Here is a 19,971-nt window from a genome sequence, read left to right on the forward strand (position 1 = left end):
CCCTGGGGCCCTGGGTGCCCGAGCACCCACAAAATTCCCCATGAAGAGGCTGGGCATCCACTAATTTCAGTGCCAGGGCCATGCATGCAGCATGGCACTCACGGCCCCAGGCACCCACGATCCCGGGGCCAAGTTGGCACTCCTTCCTGCTAGCACAATGGGGCTTTCCCCCTTCACCTCACCTGACCCCACCCCCAGTCTGCTCTGAAGGGTTGGGGAAAACCACACCACAGCATTCGTGCAAAGGAGAGGGGAAATGTTTCCATTGAGCAAGCAGAAATACTTGCACTGACAGAACAGTCTCCTTAGTGCTGCAGTGAATGCCACCTAGAGTCAATGGATTATGGGTATCCGATTGTTATCTTAAGTAATACAATGGAGCTACATTTCCCAGAGTTCCCTGGGAAGAGGGATTGATTGTTAAAATACCCTGGGAATCGTAGCTCTGTGAAGAGAATAGGGTTCTTCTAAGAACTCTCCTTACCCTTAACAGTTCCCAGGGTTCTTCTGGGGAAGCCATGGTTGTTTAAAGTGCTATAACACTGTTTGGGGGCTTTTTGGACAGGGCAGATGAGGCCATACATGCATGCTTATGCAGACGAAGACACAATGAAATGCACACTGTGCCGTTTCTCAGATTGCTGGTATGTTTTAATTTGCAGATAGGACTGTGATGCTTTGAACAAAAACAAACACTCTTGGGGGAGGTTGAAATCTCCCCACCTAGGATCCAGATATCTGTTTTCACGGGTAAGCTTACCAGGACACTTACACCTAGCTGCAAACTGACTGCAAGGAGGTGTGGGCTGTTGTGGCACTAATCCAACACTCCCATTAGAAAAGGAATTTTTAACAAGATATCTCTGTCCTTACCAAAAACCGCACACACAGGGAAGCAGCAACGAAGCAATTCAGCATTTCTCCCCAAATCCAATTGGCATGATGAGAGTGATTTATTGAATTAATGTATCACTTACCCCAAATCAACTTACAGTTCAAAACAAAACAATTAGGGATGGAGGAGAAATTAATTTGTGCATTGGGAGAAGTGGGCAGAATTGCAGAAGACTTTCCGTGCAGATTTCCAAAATAAAAAATAGCCAACGTATACCAAAACGTATACAGCATCTTAAAAAGTAGAGACATCACCTTGCCAACAAAGGTCCTTATAGTAAAAGCTATGGTTTTCCCAGTAGTGATGTATGGAAGTGAGAGCTGGACCTTCAAGAAGGCTGACTGCCAAAGAATTGATGCTTTTGAATTATGGTGCTGGAGGAGACTCTTGAGAGTCCCATGGACTGCAAGAAGATCAAATGCATCCATTCTTAAGGAAATCAGCCCTGAGTGCTCACTGGAAGGACAGATCGTGAAGCTGAGGCTTCAATACTTTGGCCACCTCATGAGAAGAGAAGACTCCCTGGAAAAGACCCTGATGTTGGGGGAAATGGAGGGCACAAGGAGAAGAGGATGACAGAGGACAAGATGGTTGGACGGTGTTCTCGAAGCTACATGAGTTTGACCAAGCTGCGGGAGGCAGTGGAAGACAGAAGTGCCTGGTGTGCTCTGGTCCATGGGGTCAGGAAGAGTCGGACACGACTAAACGACTAAACAACAACAACAACATACCAAAATGGGGCAAACTGAACTTAGGATGAGAGGGAGGAAGGGAGGGAGGGAGGGAGGGAGGGGGAGAGAGAGAGAGAGAGGAGACCAAAATTACAGATTCATTCACCTTTAAATCAGCCCATACTGATACAGGACTCTATGTGCCAGAATTGCACACATGGGTTGCACAATGTTGTGGGGAAACTGCTTCTGCAGTGCAACAATGGCAAATGTTCATGAGCAGGTCTAACTGGGATTTTTTTTCTCTTTCCCAATAAAATGGCTTCTAAACCAACAAAAAGTTGCTTGTTTAATGGAGAAATGGTTCTATGTTATCTAGAAACTGTCCTACCATTATGTTAAGTAAGACCGGAGATGTGGGTTTATCACCTGCATACTTAGCAATTGTGCAAGTTAAAAATTACCCAGAGAATATCTGAGATGCCTCCAATTATTAACACAGTTTCAAGCACAAAACTATCTTATCTGTTTAAATCAGGGGTTGTGCTAATTGTGAAAGGCTACAGGATGTAGCAGACACAGTAGATCTGGGGGCACAGAGCTACTTTCCAAGTACGGGTGCAAAGTTTGCTGGTCTGCACATTGACAACAGGGTTTCATTCAACATGAAGTTCAGGTTGAGCCCAAATTTCTCAAATGTCTCAAGAGACTCTTGTGGTAGGCCTGTACAAAGGGAAGCACATTTGGGAGGAGGGGGTTCAGAGAAATCAAAGTAATAGCAGGGGAAAATGTTATCCAGAGTTGGCCTTAAAGGTAAAGGGAACCCTGACCATTAGGTCCAGTCGTGCCTAATGCATGCACGACTGAACCCTTTATGCATGCCTGAACAAGACTATTATCTTTCTGCATTCTAATCTCCCTTTTGGTTATTCTGCACATGTTGCTTTGGTGCTAGGTAAAGGTAAAGGGACCCCTGACCATTAGGTCCAGTCATGACCGACTCTGGGGTTGCGGCGCTCATCTCGCTTTATTGGCCGAGGGAGCCAGCGTACAGCTTCCAGGTCATGTGGCCAGCATGACTAAGCCACTTCTGGCGAGCCAGAGCAGCACACGGAAACACCGTTTTCCTTCCCGCCAGAGCAGTACCTATTTATCTACTTGCACTTTGACATGCTTTCGAACTGCTAGGTTGGCAGGAGCAGGGACCAAGCAATGGGAGCTCACCCCGTCACGGGGTTCAAACTGCCGACCTTCTGATCGGCAATTCCTAGGCTCTGTGGTTTAACCCACAGCGCCACCTGCGTCCCTACACATATAGTATGTACTTTTCAGCATTTACACATTTCTGTTGTTGTATTTCTTAGCCAGCTTGCACCATGAGGTCTTAGAGCAGGTTACAGTAATTTTTAAAATGCAATATTAAAATCGGTTAAAACAAATTACAGTCAAGAGAACATGGTGAGTATTCTTATTCTTATTATTTCATTTCATCTTCAGAGTCAATATATGTTTAGGTCTGACTTTCTCAGTTTCCTGTCAGATGTAAAAGTTGTGCTGAAATAAATGGCTCCATATTTCCTCAAGAGAAGGCAGCATTCTGCTGATCTAGTAAATGATATTAAATGTAAAATGAGCCATTGATAGCAGAGCTAATGACTGCCTAAACTGAGTGTTAATTGCTAATGCATCGTCTGTATGCTCTTGGTTTGTGTCAGATTACACAAATTAACTGTGTTTCCAGGACCAGATGTTGAAGCATCATCTTTAAAACAAACTAATTGGCTTTTAGGATCTATCTGAATTGCAATAAAGAGATGGGGAAGACGGCAAGAAGGACTGGCAATGACTCAGGGTGGGAAAGAACACAATTGCCTTTTTTCTAAAGAAAAGCTCTCTAATTTCAGTTCCATTTATCTTTTTGCACAATGGGGTTTTGAAGAATGAAAGCTGTGTTTCCGCTGGTCCCAGACCTTGAAAATCCTAATTAGTCCCTCCCACCCACAACTCTATTATCCTTAGACTTGTTCACATATTCTATTGAACACAGGTACAAGCTGTCTCTACACACACACAAGTGATTGTGGGGAAGTGTATATACTGCAGCTCAATGTCAGGAGTGGGTCAGCGATAAATCACATGGAGTAAGTGAAATTAACTCTTTATTCGAAGAAACAGGCTGCTCAGTAGTGCCAGGCCTAGTGAGCACAGCAACTCTTCCTGATAGGTCTTGCCTTCCCATAGCTGCCTAAGCCTCCTCCTCTCCCGAGTCTCTCCTAGGCAATCTGAGACACTGACGGCACAGCTGTCTCTGCTCCACCCTCTTCATGCCTCTTTGGGTCCTGGGAGACCAGGGGGAAAGGGAGCTTGTCACTACATAAGGTGAGGACTCCCTACCTCATCTTCAGCAGCCTGCCTCATCTCTGCCTCTTGGCCCCCCTCTTCTCCAACCTCCTCTTCTGCCTCTCAGCCTGAACTGATCACTGCCCCAGCCTCTTCCTGCTCACTAAACCCTGTTGCCCATTTAGCTTCTGACAACTCCTCCTCCCATTCTGCTCTCTCTTTTCCCTCTGACCAGTCATCGTCGTTCTACTACCAATTCCCAGTCTCTGAGCCTTCATCCCTTGGGGGTTCCCCAGCTGGTGCCTCCCACCATTCCTGTGTCCAGCCAGTCCATGGCACTCAACTATTGTGTACACAGTTTGTATACTCATTGAACGTTACATGTGAATAACTGTATGAGTGTATAGCCCAGCTGTTTGTGTTCACTTGTGTACAGTGGAGGAGGAGGATAAACCAACTACACTCGTACCTTGGAAGTCAAATGGAATCCGTTCTGGAAGTCTGTTCAACTTCCAAAATGTTTGGAAACCAAAGAGTGGCTTCCCGTTGAACGTTCGGGTTCCAAAGAACACCCACAAACCAGAACACTCACTTCCAGGTTTGTGGCATTCAGGAGCCGAAACATCAGAGTACCAAGGCATTCGGAATCCAAGGTATGATTGTACTTGGAGAAGCAAATGGAAATTCAGTGGTACCTCGGGTTAAGTACTTAATTTGTTCCGGAGGTCCATTCTTAACCTGAAACTGTTCTTAACCTGAGGAACCACTTTAGCTAATGGGGCCTGCTGCTGCTGCCGTGCCGTCAGAACATGATTTCTGTTCTCATCCTAAAGCAAAGTTCTTAAACCGAGGTACTATTTCTGGGTTAGTGGAGTCTGTAACCTGAAGCGTATGTAACCTGAAGCGTATGTAACCCGAGGTACCACTGTACTTTCTTCAGCAGAAAACCACAGCCTCCCATTTCAGTTCATAAGGAGTGATCCCATCCAAGCGCTTTCCGTTCCAAGCCATTCCTCTGGGAAAGAATTAAGTGCATGGATGTCAGCCAGCCACAGTGGACATGCCATGCAGTTGGGAAAGTGGTGAGGAAAGTGGTGCTGTGAGTTGCTGGCAAACATGCAGAAAATGCTGGATACAATGCAAGAACAGATAAGCTGGTGGGAGAGGCAGAGCTGTCAAGCAATGGAAAGGTGAAGGCCTGAAATGAAGATGATAAATCAAGAGGACTCCATGGGAAGGACTGGAATGTTGCATTCTTCAGCATTTGAGCAAGGAGACTGCTACTTTGACAGCCATACATGAGTGATCACCGGGTGGGGGAAAGTATATTATGACTATGACATCCTTGAATTGTTGAAATGGGAGATGCCTAGCTTTCTCACACAAGAGAGAACATGTTTTAACCTTTTTCACCTTGAAAAATAACACTGTGTTGATTTTTAGCAATCACAAATTAGATTCATCTGAAAATCTGCAATTCTAGAACTGAGAGAATAGTAACACTGCGGGTCATTAAACTGTAAAGCCTGTTTTGTCTGAGTTTTTAGCTTTGTATTCTTTAATAAACTAATGCCGCAATCCTATGCATGTTTTCTCAGAAGTAAGGTCCAGCACCAAGAGCCTTCTGGCGGTTCCCTCACTGTAAGAAGTGAAGTTACAGGGAACCAGGCAGAGGGCCTTATTGGTAGTGGCACCCAACCTGTGAAACGCCCTCCCATCAGATGTCAAGGCAATGAGCAACTGTTTTACTTTTAAAAGACATCTGAAGGCAGCCCTGTTTAGGGAAGTTTTTAATGTTTAATTAAAACATTAAATTAATTAATATTCGGTGGCTGGGGAAACCCAGCCAGATGGGTGGGGTATAAATAATAAATTATTATTATTATTATTATTATTATTATTACTACTACTACTCCTAGGTAAGCATGAGTATGATCACATGCTAACAGTGCAATCTTACACATGTCTGCTCAGAAGCAAGACCTGCCGACTGGGTAATGGGACTTACGGTACTCCCAGGCAAGTGTATATAGGATTGCAGCTCCAATGTGTTATTCTTAATGGATTTAATATTTTAAGCTACTCTGGGTGTCTTCGGATGGAAAGATGGGATGTAAATTTGATTGCATGAATAAATTAATAAACAGGTTAATGTGTAAGACTTGGATGTGTTGGAGTTTGGTAAATGTATTGCAGTGGCACGCAGAAAGAAATAGTTTGGCAAGGCTGATGGTTGAAAGGATAAGGAAATTTTTAGATTTATTACTCATATCGAAAAAGGCCATTCTAAGTACAGGTTTTACATGGGGCTGAGGTAGAGCCAAGAAGTTAAGACCGGCACATGTTGACTCATGCTTTAACTGACTTGCATTAACTAAGTAAAAGCCTGGAAGAAATCTACTCTGCCAATGAACAGTTACCAAAAGGGAATGAACAAGTGAGGATGAAGAACAAGTTGCCTTTCTGTCTATCCCCCACCCTCACACCCGGTTGAAGTAACTTATTACAAGAGTTGATGCTTAACTCAAAATAGGCTGAGGAGGACATGAGTTTAAGTCTCTGCTATGCAGTGTTGCTTTCAGCCAGAGCATGCTGCAGTGCAGTTCTGGCACCTCTCAGTTGGGCGCCGTTGCGGGCCAGCACTCCCCCTGCCCGCTTCTTGACTTTACATACCTCTGAGAAGCCCAAAATAAACATTTCATGTCAAAACAGAAGCTGGCCAGCATGTACGAGTCCACGCTTTTCTTTAGAACTATAACTCCACTTAAGGGACGCGGGTGGCGCTGTGGGTAAAAGCCTCAGTGCCTAGGGCTTGCCGATCGAAAGGTCGGCGGTTCGAATCCCCACGGCGGGGTGCGCTCCCGTTGTTTGGTCCCAGCGCCTGCCAACCTAGCAGTTTGAAAGCACCCCCGGGTGCAAGTAGATAAATAGGGACCGCTTACTAGCGGGAAGGTAAACGGCGTTTCCGTGTGCGGCTCTGGCTCGCCAGATGCAGCTTTGTCACGCTGGCCACGTGACCCGGAAGTGTCTCCGGACAGCGCTGGCCCCCGGCCTCTTGAGTGAGATGGGCGCACAACCCTAGAGTCTGTCAAGACTGGCCCGTACGGGCAGGGGTACCTTTACCTTTACCTTTATAACTCCACTAGCTCCTAGCTGTGATGGGTGGGGCAATTCATATTTCCTTTTCTTCAATCCATCTCCCCTGTAGTGGTGGTGGGCTTTAAGCTTTTCAGCCAGGCTCCCTCAAAAATGGTGTGCCTGGGGCCACGGCACCCTATTACCCCTATGTGACGGCCCTGCCTATAAGAAATAATGGGGGTGGCTGGATGCAAACAGGCAAGTAGTGGCGTAGCATGGGTTGTCAGCACCTGGGGCAAGGCAAGTAATTTGCGCCCCCTAACCCGTGGATTTGCGCCCCCTAACCCGTGGATTTGCGCCCCCTAACCTGTGGATTTGCCCTAACCCCAGATGTTGCGCCCAGTGCGGCCGGCCCCCCCTGCACCCCCCACGCTACGCCACTGCAGGCAAGTAAGAGAAATGTCAGGCAACCTTTTCTGTTGTACTGTAAACATCAGGCTTGGAACATATTCCTAGCATTTATTGCTACTGTGATTCATTTTGAGAACATCAGGCAAAGAGCGGGGTGGACTTTGGTCTTTAAATCTCAGCACTGCCCAAATTTGGAGCCCTGCCCCCTTTCCGTTCTGCTCAATTCACTATGTCCAACTTCCAAGAGACTGCAATCTACTCCCACTATTAAAAATCTGGCAGTGATGTACCCATTGGATTGACCAGAGTTGCTGAGCTTTTGGGGGAGAAGCTTTATCAAAGTTGCTAAGCTTTTTTGGGGGGAGGATCAGCCAGAGTTGTGGAGCTTTTTTTTGTGAGGGGGGATAATCGATCAGGGTCCTGCAACCGACCAGGATCCACCAGGAACACCCCGCGACCGGTAGATCACGATCAACCAGTTAGACATCCCTGCACTACGTCATAGTTGCAATGCCCTACGATGCCCCCTAGGCTGTGCTGCCATAATTCCGCCTCTGCAAAGAGCAGCTTGCAGGGTCACCAGATAAAGAGGGGGTGTGGAAGAAACTATCCCTCTGAGATCTTGAAACTGGGTGGACTAGACATTAATAAGCAAGCACATAAAATAAAAGTTCAGTGGATGTTATTGGCCCAGAGATGGAAAGAAGACAAAGTCCCGACCAGAGAAAAATGGAAGATTAAGTTGGCAGATTATGCCAAAATGGCAAAAATGACCGGAAGAATCAGAAATCAGGAAGACCAAAATTTTATAAATTACCTTAAAAACCATTGTAAACAGTTAAAATCATGAGTAGGATTGGAATAACACTTGTAGTTTAATGCTGAATTTTGGATATAATGCAGATGTAAAAGATTTGGATTATTATAAAAGATGCAGGGGGAAGTGATTAATAATAGGACCCACAAAGGGGGGAGGAGGGAAGTCCAGAAGATTCTTGGAAATCTTGTTTCTGTGTTGTAGGTTGGATATGTGATTGTAAAATTCTAATTTGAAAAACCAAATAAGTAATTTTATTTTAAAAAATATAATAAAATAAAACTTCAAGAGAAGTTCTTCTCTGCTCCCCCAACTCCGCCTGGTTTCTAATTAAGGAGCTTGTTGCTGTTTCCTTGAACATGCACATTTATTTCCAAAGGAAATTGTTTTACTTAGTAAGGAAGGAAATTATGGGGGGGTGGGGCAGGGAACTGGAATGCTCCTTTTAATCGCACTGGGCAATCGTACCACAATCTTTGGCAGAATAAGGTGACATCTGATGTACAATTTGTTCCCGGTCCTTTAAAAAATGTTCACTTCAGTGCTAGAATCCCCTGGAGGTAAGAGCAATCTTGCAGAGGTTCCTTCTGGGCCCAGCCTGACAACCCTTGTTGTTTCCAATACTTCTGCACCCCCTTGGGCAAAAGCTGTTTCCTTGTGAATGAAACACAACACATGCAATCCGTCCAGCACAGGATTTGCTGAGCTGTAAACCTCCAGAATCGTAAGTCTGGCTTCAAATTGTCCTTCGACCACCGATAACATTGTGAAGAATTCATTTTAATGTCTCATTGCCAGGATTTCGTCACCATTCATTTTTCTTCTGTGTGGGATACCCTAGTTGTATTAGAATATAACTTTGGAAATTTTTGTTGCTTGCAGAGCTGTTCAGATGTAGACTCCAGAATATATGTTTTCAACATCACTCGTACATCTTCTTTCGTTACTGCCAGTCATTGGGAAACGTTTAAGGTTGAAAACTGATGCTTGAGTTTTAACATTTAAATGGATGATAAAATATTAAAGTGAAAAAGAATTTGAGGAAACTCTAGCCACTGCTTTTGTCTTTCCAGGGATTAGACTGCAATCCTAATAAAGGAGACAGTTCTAAAGTAGTTGGGATGATGTTCCAGGGGCTATAGGATTTTACAAATCTCCCTTCCCGAGAGGGCTTTTGGCACAGTGCCTGCTAGCAGCTCCCCTCCCAAATTTACTATTTCCCAGCCCCTTTCCAACACAGATTCAGAGAATCATAGAACTGTAGAGTTGGAAGGTACCCCAAGGGTCATCTAGTCCAACCCCCAGAATTTCAACTAGATCACCCAGGAGAAATGAAGTCACATAAGGCCGTTGCTCTCATTAACTTGATTGCAGCTCTTCTTGTTGCAAAAAGCAAAAGTGCAGGCAAGAATTGAGAAAGAACAAGGCCATAGATTTTGTTCAAAAACAAAAAAACACCCTGCAGCTCCATTATTATTATTTTTTGGGGGAAGATTAAGATTTTGAGAAAGGGTTCTTGACCAGCTCAAGATGTTCCAGGTTTAACCGTTTTATGACTCCCACCCCCACCCCAATGACATCCCACCAGAACTTTCTCCTGTGAAAGCCTTATGGAAATGAAAATTTTCGTGTGTTTTTGCATCTCCTAGTCATTTATCTGAGTCTTAGCAGAAAGACTTTTGAGCAAACCAGGCCCTTTGTGTCTTGAAAACGCTAACAGGAAACACAGAAGTCAGCTTGTGACAGGAGTGTTGCTGAAGAATAGGCTTCCCATATCCTTCGTTATCGTGCGGAAAGGAGGTACCAAGTAAAAATTGTGGAAATGGGAAACAATTACTTATGGGGGGGAGGCGGGGAGTCCCACACTGTGAAGGCATCCGCTTCTCCCCCCCCCTCCCCTCTTTAAATAAATCTCGAAATCCACAGGCCTTTAAAAGCCAGGACAAAATGTCTCCGAGGAATTCTCGCAATGCCAAGTACCTTGTGTTTCTCGCTTTCCTTTGAAATGACTGTGCAACAGAGAAGGTTCCTCTGACTTACCACAGCAGAGTTCGGACCATCCAGATGTCATTGGGGACTCCCATCAGCCCCAGCTAGCATATGGTTACCAGATGTCCCCGTTTCCCAGGGACAGTCCCCAGATTTACAAATCTGTCCCCGGACGAAATCTGTCCCCAGAATGTCCCCGGATTTCATTTAATGTCCCCGGATTTATATTTTAAGTGTTGTAGATTTATTAGCAGGGAACGAATGTTGCGAGATTGGTTCAACGGCACAAGACACATCTTATGGGGACTTCTGGCGAGGCAAAATGGCGGGCGCCACAGAAGCGAGCAGCTCCTGAAGTCAGCCAGAGCCAACTGCACTACCAGGCTGGTTCTGGGCTGCTGAGACTGCCACTGCCACCACCACTGCCAAGGGGGAACTGGGGACGCCCAGCGCATCAACTGGGGGAACCGCTGACCCCCAGCCCGTGACTCAAATTGAGCCAGGAGTGAGAGTGTCTGGCCACCTGCCAGGAAAACCCCGGAGCTGACGCAGGGAGAAGGAAGAGAGGAGAAGGAGAAGGAAGAGAAAGAAAGAGGAAGGAGAAAAAAGAGGGGAGCCCCAACCTTGCCGTGCCGCTGCCGCCACTGCCACTGAGGAGGAGAGGTAGGAGAGCACTGGGAGGGCAAGGACACATGGCCGAGCCCAGGTCTGACCAGAGAGCAGGCTGGGGCCCAGACAAAGGCCGCGCAACAGAGGAGACCACAGAAGAGAAGATATTACTTCTTAATATATATTTTTTTTTAAAAAAAATTTTAAATAACTTTTCTCTCTCTTTTTTTTTTAAAAAAAGTGTCCCCAGATTCTTTGGAAAAAATCTGGTAACCTTAAGCTAGCATGGCCAGTGGTTTGCAATGATGGGAGTTGTAGTCCAGGCATAGGTGGAGGACCACATGTTCCCCACCCCTGTAGCAAAGCAACCAATCTTCAGCCAGCAAGAAGTATTGATGGCCACCGATTTGGGTGGCCTTAAAAGTGGATTAGACAAAATCATGGAGGCTATCGAAGGCTACTAGCTATGTTTTGCCTCCACTATCTAAGGAAGTATGCCTCTGACTGCCAGTTTCTGGGAATCACAGGAGGGGGAGAGTGCTGTTGAGCTCGGGTCCTGCTTTCGGGATTCTCATGAGAGTCTGGCTATAGCCACTGTGAGGACAGGATGCTGGGCTAGACGGCAATCTCCAGCAGGCCATCCCTACGTTCTTTTCTGGCCCAGGAGGACCCACCTTTAACACTGGTCTTTAACCCATTTTAATGCTTTGATCTCACTGCTTTCTTTGGATGTCACTATGGCTCAATTTGGGAATGAGCCTAGGCGAGCTCCCCTCCTTCACCCTGGGCTTTTCTTTCCATTTTTTGATTAACCACAGTTCAGGTTTAAAAATAAAATAAAATAAAATGTCACATTATAGTACAGTCATACCTAGGGTTGAAGTTGCTTCAGGTTGAGCGTTTTTGGGTTGCGCTCCGTGGCGAGTAACATGTTCCATTACTTCCAGGTTTCGCCACTCACGCATGCACAGACAGTCAAAATGACATCACACACATGTGCAGAAGCGGCGAATCATGACCCGCGCACGTGCAGTCGCGCAGATGTGGGTTGCGTTCGCTTTAGGATGCGAATAGGGCTCCGGAACAGATCCCGTTCGTATCCAGAGGTACCACTGTATTGTATAGTGAAAGACGTCACAGACAAGAATAAGTATACTCCAAAGTGTGTGTGTGTGTATATCGACAAAGGATGTGGGTGGCGCTGTGCTCTAAACCACTGAGCCTCTTGGGCTTGCCGATCAGAAGGTTGGCAGTTTGAATCTGCTTGATGGGGTGAGCTCCCATTGCTCTGTCCCAGCTTCTGCCAACCTAGCAGTTTGAAAGCACACCAGAGCAAGTAGATAAATAGGTACTGCTGTGGCAGGAAGGTGAACGGCATTTCTGTATGCTCTGGCTTCCGTCACAGTGTCCTGTTGCACCAGAAGCGGTTTAGTCCTGCTGGCCACATGACCTGGGAAGCTGTCTGTGGACAAACGCCGGCTCCCTTGGCCTGAAAGCAAGATGAACACCGCAACCCCATAGTCGCCTTTGACTGGACTTAACCATCCAGGGGTCCTTTACCTTTACGTTTTTTACCTAATACAACAAAGCTCAGTCCTTAGTCTTCTGGTGATGGGTAGTGGGGGAAAATGAACTACTTTTCTGCTCTCCAGTCTCAGGGCAGCTGGAACTGAGTGATCTTTGTAGCAGAGAGGGGGAAAGCATATTATTTGCAGCTGCTCCTTCTCTGGCTGATGGCCAGGCTCCCTTTGCCATGATGTTCTTCCCGGGAGGTACAAGCTCCCAGGGATTCTTAACATAAGAACGTAAGAACAGTCTGCTAGACCAGGCCAATGACCCATCTAGTCCAGAATCCTGTTCTCACAGTGACCAACTAGATGCCATAGCCCTCTTGCATTTGGCAGAGCGCAGAATTTGCTTCTCTTCTATGGACAGGACCAGCCCTGTTCTCACCCTAAGAAAGAAGAAGAAGAGTTTGGATGTGATATCACACTTTATCTGGGACGCGGGTGGCACTGTGGGTAAAAGCCTCAGTGCCTAGGGCTTGCCGATCGAAAGGTCGGCGGTTCGAATCCCTGCAGCGGGGTGCGCTCCTGTTGCTCGGTCCCAGCACCTGCCAACCTAGCAGTTCGAAAGCACCCCCGGGTGCAAGTAGATAAATAGGGATCGCTTTCTAGCGGGAAGGTAAACGGCGTTTCCGTGTGCGGCTCTGGCTCGCCAGAGCAGCGATGTCACGCTGGCCACGTGACCCGGAAGTGTCTCCGGACAGCGCTGGCCCCTGGCCTCTTGAGTGAGATGGGCGCACAACCCCAGAGTCTGTCAAGACTGGCCCGTACGGGCAGGGGTACCTTTACCTTTACCTTTATCCCACTTTATCACTACCCGAAGGAGTCTCAAAGCGGCTAACATTCTCCTTTCCCTTCCTCCCCCACAACAAACACTCTGTGAGGTGAGTGGGGCTGAGAGACTTCAGAGAAGTGTGACTAGCCCAAGGTCACCCAGCAGCTGCATGTGGAGGAGCAGAGACACGAACCTGGTTCACCAGATTACGAGTCCACTGCTCTTAACCACTACGCCACACTGGTTCTCATTGTCTGAGACAGATATGCACACACATTCGAATGACTGAGAAAAAAGCCCCCCAACTTCTTTGCTGTGCAGTGTGTCGCTTTGTTCTGCAGTAGCAGCGGCCCAATATGTCTACCTTTCTTTGAGAGCCAGTGTGGTGTAATGGTTAGAGTGTTGGACTCTGATGCAAGGAGACCAGGGTTCAAATCCCCACTCAGCCATGAGTCCACATGAGTGGATGACCTTAGATCAGTGATTCTCTCCCAGCATAACCTACCTCAGAGGGTTGTTGAGAGGATAAAATCAGGGGAGGAGAGCCACACAATGCTATATGGAGCTTATTGGAGGAAAAGGTGGAATATCAATGTGATAAACAGTAAATATATTATTTTGGCTCTTTTCTTCTAACATCAACAGTACATCATCTTGGCAAGAAGTGCGGCAGTTGTGATGGGAGAGGTTGGACGATAAGAGAGGATGCAAAGGGGAGAATGAAGGGAGAGCTTATTTGTTGCAGATCAGGAGGAGCAGGACGTAAGGGATAAGAAGAAGCCCTTTTATTTGTCCTGTCTTGCTTTGGCACCAGAAGCCCATTAATACCATTATCGCAGCAATGTGTGCTGCAAGCCAGACTTCTGATACACTGAGAAGGGACACTTCTATCAGAGGGCAATTCTATTTACCCTTGGCTAATTCAGTCACAGTCTGAGGGTTTTATTGTACTAATTACAATTCTATCCCACCTATCTTCCAAGGAGCTCAACATATATGGTTCTCCCCGCACCCTCCTCCATTTTTATCTTTAAAAACGACCCTGTGAGGCAGATTAAGCTGAGTGATAGTAGCTGGCTCATGGTCACCCAGTGATCAGCTGCGTGGGGATTCGATTTTAAAGTTTCAGGTCTTGTTTAATTTTCTTCCACCAATGAAAGTTCAAAAATAAGAAGAAATACAAGGGCTGCAACCGAGTAAATACATTTTAATGAATCCATCGTAAGAGGTTTAATGGATTGAATGTATAAAATTTCACCTGGTTAAAATCTTATTTCTCAAAAATATTTCCATTGTTCTTAGCTAATGCAAACATGTGCCATTGCAGGCTATAAGATGGGTCCCACCACGTGCAGTTTTGATTAGGTCATGTATTAAAATTATATTTCTTATTTTTTAAAAATCCACTGCCTGATTAACCAGGGCATCCCCCCCCCAATGGCCAACAGTGCTATCCTGCGCATATTTACTGGGAAGTAAGCCCCACTGTGTTCAACAGAGCTTACTCTTACTTTAACCGATTAAGCTAACTGACCGGCTGACTGAACATTTCAGCTCTAAGGAAAACACAGAGCACATTTAAATAGCACATTTCTTTTCTTTCTTTCTTTTAAAAATATTTTTATTAGGGATTCCAACATAACGTAAATAGCACATTTCAAGTATTCCTAACAGGAATATATGAAGCTGCTTAGGGGCCCCGCCGGATGAGCTATTTATTGAGAATACACCCTGATTTGCTTGCACGAGGTTTATGTGGAGCTTAGATTACACCCTATCTTTATTGAGCATTTCTTCTGATTTCTTTATGGGGCTCTTGGATGACAATGAGCAGCCATCCTGGTCTGCGGAGGGGGCAGTATTTACTCATCTTCACATTAGTCATTCATTCATCCCACTTTTCAATGCTCTCTCCATTGCTTTCCCAAACCACAGAAAGTATTAAAAAGTGGTCGTGTTGTGCTTGGACGACGCAGAGCTGTAATATATTTGAATTGCCCCAAACCTACAGTTTTGATATGTGATTGAATTATTCCCACAAAATAGCGGCAGCCTGGAGGCAGCCTTAGACATTGATCCATCTAACATTGGCAACGATTATCTAGGGTTTCTCAGAGAGGGAAGACTTTCCCAGCCCTGTTGGGAGATGCCAGAAATTGAACCCAGTACCTTCTGTATGTGGGTGGCGCTGTGGGTTAAACCACAGAGCCTAGGACTTGCCGATCAGAAGGTCGGTGGTTCGAATTCCCGCGACGGGGTGAGCTCCCATTGCTCGGTCCCTGCTCCTGCCAACCTAGCAGTTCGAAAGCACATCAAAGTGCAAGTAGATAAATAGGTACCGCTCCGGTGGGAAGGTAAACAGTGTTTCCGTGTGCTGCTCTGGTTCGCCAGAAGTGGCTTAGTCATGCTGGCCACATGACTCGGAAAAACTGTCTGCGGAAGTGGACAAACACCGGCTCCCTTGGCCAGTAAAGCAAGATGAGCACCGCAACCCCAGAGTCGGTCACGACTGGACCTAAGGGTGGGGGTTCCCTTTACCGTTACCTTACCTTCTGCATACAGGGCATGTGCCCTACCACTGAGCTGTATCCCTTACTCTCCTGCAAGAAAGCCCCACGGGAAGCTGTCTTTCCTCAAGTCAGACCATGGATCCATCTAGCTCAGTGTTACATGACACTGGCTGGCAGTGACTGTCCAGTTTTTTTCGTTAGACTGCTTTGGGAACCGAACCTGCAGATCTGTGACATGCAAAGCTTGTGCTCAGCTAATGAGCTACAACCCTTCCCATGCTTGATGTACCTTATCCCAGCAATATTTACAACAACCCAGCAGGGCAGGCCACTCTTATGAACATCCCCCATATTTGCAGTGCAAAGCCGGGGAGCAGAATCACTTGCTCAGGAATTTGCCTATGGAGTTCCTGGTTAACCCCTTTGAACTAAAGACCTCCCATATTCTGCTGTTCAGCTACTTTGCAACACTGACTCTCCACTGGTGGTCACACTCACATACCCAGGATTAAGTCCCATTGAACTGGTGGAGCTTACTTCTGAGTAACCAGACCAAGATATTTCAGTATGGAGCAAGAAGTTTCTCCAAGTTCCAACAGTGGATCTGTGTTGTGATTATCTAAAGGTAAAGGTAAAGGGACCCCTGACCATTAGGTCCAGTTGTGACCGACTCTGGGGTTGCGGCGCTCATCTCGCTTTATTGGCCGAGAAAGCCGGCATACAGCTTCCGGGTCATGTGGCCAGCATGACTAAGTCGCTTCTGGTGAACCAGAGCAGCGCACGGAAACGCTGTTTACCTTCCCGCTTGAGGGACCTATTTATCTACTTGCACTTTGACGTGCTTTCAAACTGCTAGGTTGGCAGGAACAGGGACTGAACAATGGGAGCTCACCCCATCATGGGGATTCGAACTGCTGACCTTCTGATCGGCAAGTCCTAGGCTCTGTGGTTTAACCCACAGCGCCACCTGCGTCCCTGTTGTGATTATCTACTTCCCCCCTAAATGAAGAAAATGTACAAATGCAAAAGAAGGCATGCCAGTCCAGAAGGGAGAAAATCCACAGTCAGGAAGTACCTTTATTTGGACCACCAAAATGCCACAAAATAGTTAGATATCATGGGACAAAAGTGTGAAGGGATAAAGCTGGGGGAGCAATCTCCATGCTTGCTTGTAACACCCATTCAGTTCAGCAGAGCTTAAACCTGTGACTGTGTATGCATAGTTACTGTAACTGGGAGCAAGACCCATTGAACGTAACTGCTCTGGAAAGTTGCAGTGAAACTTTTTAAGTACATGTAAAAACATTTCAGCACATTGATTCCTCCTTTGTCCCTTATTTTAGCCTGTAGACTCCTTGAGGGCAGAGGCCTATCTAATTTGCCTGTTTAACTGCAGGGCACCACCTGAATGTGGAAGGTACTGTATGATGTTTCCAGTTCACTGTAAGGCATTATGTGCTTTTCACACGCACGTGCGTTATGATCACAAAGGTTTTTTTTTGTTTTACTCAGAAAATAAATGCAAGGAGTCTTACTTCCAATACAACTCATTATAAGAACGCAGCTTTTCTTGCCGCCCGTGCCTAGGTATCCAGACACGTGGGCGCTCCGGCGGAAAAAGATGATCCGATATGAAATACGGGATTAGTTAGCCCTGTGGCGTTATCCCACAGTGGCGCAGCTTAAGTGGTAATTTTAGACTTTGCACTGCTTGGTTTGACAGCGGAGGAGGGGAAGCTTTTAGTTGTATTTCAAAATGTGCCCAGTTGAGTTTGGGGGTCCTATTGCCCCTTCTGCTGAGCGGACCCCTGGACTGGTTCTGCCCTCCAAGTCCTGCCCCTGAAGGCCCCACCACTGGGATCAAGGGGCGGCCAGGGGCAGCGCGACACTTGGCAGCTCGCAGGCAGCCGCACAGAAGGCGCTTGTTGCTTGTCCCTCTCCAGCTCCTCCTCCCGCCGCTGGAGCCACAAGCCGAACCTTTTCCATAGGCTGCTGCTGCTGCTCTTCTGAACTGCGCTCGCCGCCTGCCAGGCCTCGGAGCCTCTCGCTCGGACCCATCCGCCCGTCGCCACCTCTCCAAAAGGCTCCCCAGCTCCAGGGCGCACGAGGCCCGGCGCCAAAGCGCACAGCTCGTCTCCTCGGTCCCCGCGCGCCCATCCCTCTCGTAGGGCGCCGGGCTGCTCCCGCTGCCTCCCCGCCAGTCTCCGGCTTCCTGTTGGGGCTGCGCAGGAGCCGAGCCCAGCGGAGGTGGGGCCGGCCCGGCCCAGCACGCCTGGCACCGCGGGTTATGGAGAAGCGCGCCGGCGGGGCGGAGGAGAGGCGGCGTGAGAAGGTGAGGGGCGCAACCGGGGGAGTTCTTTGGGGTGGGCGGGTGTGTTTCAAAGGGGGTGTCGGGCTTGGAAAGCCGTGGGAATGGCAGGGCGATCCCGGTCTCGCCGGCGCTGGCACAGCTTTCGGTTCTGAAGCGGCTTACTCGGGAGTAAGTGCCCAGGACTCCTATGGGATTTGCGTCCAGGGAAGCTTGGTGAAACCTGGGTTCGTGGGGAAGGACACTTCGGTCCGAAATTATTGGGCAGCGACTTCCATTGATTCGGATTCCACTTCTGGGACGGGAGGAATGCTTAGAGACGCAGCTTGACACTCCCCCCTCCCCATATCTCTCTCTTTCATTGCACCCCCAACATCTCTCCCCATTTGGGACGCTATTCCCAAAGTTGCTTGCTCACAGTTGAGTCCTTTTTTGCCCCTTTTTTCTTAACAGCGACTTCTCCCCCCCCCTTTCCCCGCCCCCAGATATGATTATTTTCCCAGAAGGGAAACCGATTCCCATTTTCCTCCCACCCCGGCTGTTGGATCAAAGCCTTTGGAGGGGAAGCCGGAGAGACGACCCAGTCTAAGCTGGGCTCCTAAAGGTCGAGACGCTGCTCAGAGACGCGGTCTAGAATTGACAGCCGCAGCTGGATAATCGATTTCTCCGTTTGAATTCCGGGATCCGCCAATCGGCGGTTCCCTAAGCACCCTCGATCCCACTGAGAGTTGCTTTTAAATTTGTATTTATTCAAAAAGCGCTTAGGACCGTGGGAGAGTAAATCAACACTTCAGTTTGCGAGTATAGTATGTTGGTTTCGGTTCAGATTAGTTGTTTTCAGTGTAATGGCAGCGAATGCAGAGAAAGATATTTGTGTTCTCTCTTGTCTATACCTGTAGACCAGCCTTTCACAACCTTGGGTCCCCAGATATTGTTGGACTACAACTCCCATCAATCCCTAACCTGCTATTTTGATATGATAGGAATTGTAGTCCAACGACAACTGGGGACCCACCATCCCTAACCACTGGTGCTGCTAGCTAGGGTTGATGAAAGTTGTAGTCCTAAAAAATATGGGGACCCAAAGTTGGAAAAGGCTGCTGAAGACCCTTGCCTGGTTTGCCCCCCCATCTTTTTTCCCTTTCTTTCCCAAGTTAAGCCTTTGGGAATATTGGATTTTGAGTTATCACGGTTGCGGATTGCAGATGGCCTGTGATACATTGGAGAGAGTGAGAGGGCAAAGAGTGACTCAGAGCTATTCCTTTTCCTCTCTGGAGAGATCATCTGGAGGTGGTATTGGCAGAACATCCAGTGAAAGTAATCCAAGGTCATTGCCAGGAGAATCTGGCTCCAACAGAGTTGCTTGAAAGCAATTTTTGGACATTTCAGTGAACCAGTTTGTTTTAATTGCCCAGGAAGGGTTTCAGGTAAGAGAAAAAGGCAGCTAAGCCCTGTGCCCCCAAAAGGCATCCCAATTCCAGCCCTGCAAAAGAGGTGTTGGGGTTTTCTAGAAATTGGGGGGGGGGGATTCAATTCACTTTGCATTTAAAGGCAAACCAACCTAATTCTCACTTTTCAAAACAATAGGCGAACTGAAACCAAAAGGCCTCCTTTGAAAATCAACACTTTTCTGAATTCTGCAGTGCAGCTCCCCAGCCGAGTGATGGGTGTAAAAATGGAGATATTAAATGAAATTGCAAACATGCATTTGCTTTGCTCTGCGGAAATGGGTATATCTAGCAAAGTTGCACCCATCCGTTAATAGCAAAGGACAGTAGCACTAAAATGCTGATGGATTTTCATGAGGACCTAAACAAAAAAACTGAAAACGGTTAACGGAACTGCAGAGAACTGAACTTAAAAGTGGGGGAATGAGAAATTGGCAGATTTGCCAAACTGCCTTCTCAGGGCAGTTTTGAACTTTGCATACTGTGTGTACAGTCTTGAGCAGACCTTATATTGTGAGAGGGCTGCAGCTGGTGCATGTTTTCTTTCTAGAAAAG

The 19,971-nt window shown here is 47.1% G+C and overlaps 1 protein-coding gene across 3 annotated transcripts in view; it reads left to right on the forward strand.

The window, feature by feature from the left end:
• Positions 1-17,471: 17,471 nt before the first annotated feature.
• The window catches only part of LIFR (LIF receptor subunit alpha), an 81,701-nt gene continuing 79,201 nt past the window's right edge, over positions 17,472-19,971 (forward strand). The window contains exon 1 of one of the 3 annotated variants that reach the window (XM_028749532.2): positions 17,472-17,992. The gene's annotated coding sequence lies outside the window, so the exon portion shown is untranslated. Of the gene's footprint in view, positions 17,993-18,118; positions 18,140-18,163; positions 18,185-19,971 lie in introns of those variants that run through there. The other 2 variants (XM_077936416.1, XM_028749533.2) reach the window with 2 other exon arrangements.

Source organism: Podarcis muralis, chromosome 11, assembly GCF_964188315.1.
Source record: "Podarcis muralis chromosome 11, rPodMur119.hap1.1, whole genome shotgun sequence".
Classification (NCBI taxonomy): domain Eukaryota; kingdom Metazoa; phylum Chordata; class Lepidosauria; order Squamata; family Lacertidae; genus Podarcis; species Podarcis muralis.